Source organism: Equus asinus, chromosome 2 (assembly GCF_041296235.1).
Source record: "Equus asinus isolate D_3611 breed Donkey chromosome 2, EquAss-T2T_v2, whole genome shotgun sequence".
Taxonomy (NCBI): domain Eukaryota; kingdom Metazoa; phylum Chordata; class Mammalia; order Perissodactyla; family Equidae; genus Equus; species Equus asinus.
In genome coordinates this window covers 163,800,012-163,803,715 of record NC_091791.1, presented here as the reverse complement: position 1 = coordinate 163,803,715, position 3,704 = coordinate 163,800,012, and the positions used below count along the sequence as shown (strand labels likewise).

Here is a 3,704-nt window from a genome sequence, read left to right as displayed (position 1 = left end):
TTTAGGAAAAGAGCCATTCATTTTTTTTTGTCATTTTGTTTTGTTTTTATTTTTTTTCATTTTGGTTTTTTTATTGAGGTCACATTGGTTTATAACATTATATAAATTTCAGGTGACTTCAGTACATTTCAGCTTCTGTATACACTGCATCGTGTTCATCACTAAAAGTCTAGTTTCCGTCATCGTCATGTGCACCTTTACCCCTTTTACTCTATCCCCATCCCTGCCCCTCTGGTAACTACCAATCTTTCTGCATATTATATGTGTTTGTTTTCTTGTTTCATTGTCTATAGATGCATGGAATCATATGGTATTTGCCTTTCTCTGTTTGACTTATTTCACTTAGTGTAATACCCACTACGTCCACCCATGTTGTCGTGAATGGCACAATTTCATCTTTTTGTGACTGAATAGTATTCCACGGTGTATATATACCACATCTTTATCCATTCACCCATTGATGGACACAGATTGCTTCTAAGTCTTGGCTATTGTGAATATTGCTATGGTGAACATAGGGATGAGCATATCTTTATGATATAATGTTTTTATGTTCTTTGGATAAATACCCAGAAATGGAATAGCTGGATCATATGATATCTCTATTTTTAGTTTTTTGAGAAATCTCCATACTGTTTTCCATAGTGGCTGCACCAGTTTGCATTCCCACCAGCAGTGTATGAGTCTTCCCTTTTCTACACATCCTCTCCAACATTTATTTCTTTCCATAAGAGCCATTCTGACGAGTGTGAGGTGATATCTCATTGTATTTTTAATTTGCATTTTCCTAATAACTAGTGATGTTGAACATCTTTTCATGTGCCTATTGGCCATCTGTATATCTTATTTGGAAAAATGTCTATTTATATCCTCTGCTCATTTTTTGATCAGGGTATTTGTTTTTTTCTTTTGAGGCATATGAGTTCTTCATATATTTTAGATATTAACCCCTTATTGAATACATGATTTGCAAATATTTTCTTCCAGTTGATACCTATTTTTCTTAATCAGTAGAATCCAAAGTAGGGCATACACACCCAAGCAGATAAGCTGCTTGAGTGTGAGAAAAATATTTAGAGTTCTCTTTCCATTTATGAGATATGATTCTTTCTTAAATTTCAATTTTACTTTATATTGCATGTAACATATTAGTGTAGTGACATATGTGCATAATTTACAGGTAAAATCTTTCTGTTGTTAGAAGAGTACAATGAAAAATATTTGGACATCACCTTTCTAAAGGTATGGTTCCTTATGTGGTTGCAGTTAGGCATTCTTTATTACACATCCTGTTTACTTTCTTCATAATTATCTTTAATAAATGAATTTTCATACTAAATTCAAACTTTACAATTTTTCAAAATAGAACTGTCTATTTCTCAGAGAAAATAATCAGAGACTCTTAAGAAGCAGGGTTTTTTTTTTAGAGTTCTCAGCAAAATACACAGGGGTAATTAGCCTGTAAAATAAAAACAATTCTCTTTTAGCTGACATAAAACTGAAAATTGTATTTTTTGTATATTTGGATCAACAAATCTTAGACACTACCTATGAGTAATGCACTATGAAAAAAATCATAGAATGACTATGGTTTCTTCCTTCAGAATCTTAAAATGTGTTTACATACATTGATAGGGAAGATAGATTGATAATATTAGCAAATATGGTATCCTTTTTTGTACTTGATAATTAATGAAAAGCACAAAAATTAAATTTATTAAATTCAGACAAATTCAGAGTCACTGGTGAAGAAAAGCCATTATGCATTTATAAAGAGTCTAAATTAGGAACTGTCAAATTAGAAAGATGAAAATGTGATATTAATTGTTAACTCAAATATTACAGATGCCATTAAAGCACATGAAATAGCCATTCTCTTAAGTAGGATAAGTATATATTTTGATATTTTAAATACTATGTTAATTTACACATGCAAATATTTTCATCGTAGGTGGAACAAAGGCATAGTACCTAACATCCATTGACTATCTATTATGGGCCAGGTACTGTTCCAAATATTTCACCTATTATAACTCTTTTAATCCTTACAAAAATCCTGTGGGCCACATACTATTATTTCCCCCAATTCACGGATGTAAAAATGAAAGCACAGAGAGTCTAATTAACTTGCTCAAGGTCATATCACTAAGAATTACGAGAGATAGCATTTGAAACCTGTCAGTATGACTCTAGAGCTCAAATTTCCTATTTATCAGGAAATTTAAAGTTGTGGGAATGATGCGGAAACTTGTATTTTTGGAATATAGCTATCATGCTGGGATGCAGAGATGAAAGTCAAGGTTATAGAGTCATTGCAAAATAAATGACTGCGTGCAATGTGTATTTTGTATGCTAATGAGGATCTAATGTACATAAGTATGTTGAGTGGAATTTGATACTAGGCTTGGCTTTGCTCATTTACTCTCACAATCCTATGATGTTATTTCCACATCACTTTACAGGAACATTGCTGATCTCATTTCAGAAATTTGAAATCATGGACCAAGGAAATAATTCAAGAGTGACTGAATTTGTATTGCACAATCTCTCAAGTTCTCACACTACCACTTTACTAGTTTGCATTTTTTACATTTTTCTATTTATCCGTTGTCCTGGGGAACCTCCTCATTGTGCTTATGGTCATCTCTGAGCTTGCTCTACATACACCCATGTACTCCTCCTCAGTAACCTCTCCTGCATTGATGTGTGTCTATCCACCTTTGCCACACCCAAAATGATTGTTGACTTCCTTAGGGACAATAAAATCATCTCTTTTGAGGGCCGCATGGCCCAGATATTCTTTCTGCATGTCTTTGCTGGTGATGAAATGATGCTCCTTGTGGCTCTGGCATATGATAGATATGTAGCCATATGTAGACCTTTGCATTATACAACGATCATGAGTGTGAGCAAGTGCACAAGCCTCGTGGTGGGCTCCTGGCTCATTGGAGTTGTGCATTCATTAATTCAGTTGGTCTTCACAGTAAGCCTTCCATTCTGTGGTCCCAATAAAATTGAAAGTTTTTTCTGTGACCCTCCCCTGGTTATCAAACTTGCCTGCATGGATACCGTTACTCTTGAGGTACTGATGCTTTCAAAGCGGTCTATTGGCCATGAGCTCCTTTGTGCTCTTGCTGACCTCCTACATGGTCATCTGGGTCACTGTGCAACAGCATTCCTCAGGGAGTATGGCCAAACCAAGGGCCACATTGACTGCCCACATCACTGTGGCGACCCTCTTCTTTGGGCCCTGCTTCTTCATTTATGCCTGGACTTTTAGTGACCTCCTAGTGGATAATGTTCTTTCAATATTTTATACTCTTTTCACACCTTGCTTAAACCCCTTGATCTATACCTTAAGAAATAAGGAGGTAATATCAGCAATGCAAAAACTAAGGAGTCGACAAGTGAGTTCCTGACAGTCTCCCAGATCTCCCTTATGATAAATAACAGCTCTTCCTTTTTATAGTATTTGCTTTTATAACAGCAAGCAACCCAACTTAGATAACAGGAGAATTGTCCTCTTTGTCATTTGCTTGTGAAATAATTCTTATTTGATTCAGACTAAAGTTATTTATAGTAATACAAATCTTTTCTTTTCCTATAAAATATGTCTATCAAATTCATACTTATTCCAATCAACTTCATAAATGTACAAAATACAAAAGTAATGTGAGATATTTAAATATTTTAAATTTTAGAAT

At 34.4% G+C, this 3,704-nt stretch overlaps 1 pseudogene; it reads left to right on the top strand.

Moving 5' to 3' along the window:
• Positions 1–2,636: 2,636 nt before the first annotated feature.
• LOC106833326 (olfactory receptor 4K15-like) lies at positions 2,637–3,419 on the top strand (annotated as a pseudogene).
• The last annotated feature ends 285 nt before the right edge of the window (positions 3,420–3,704 follow it).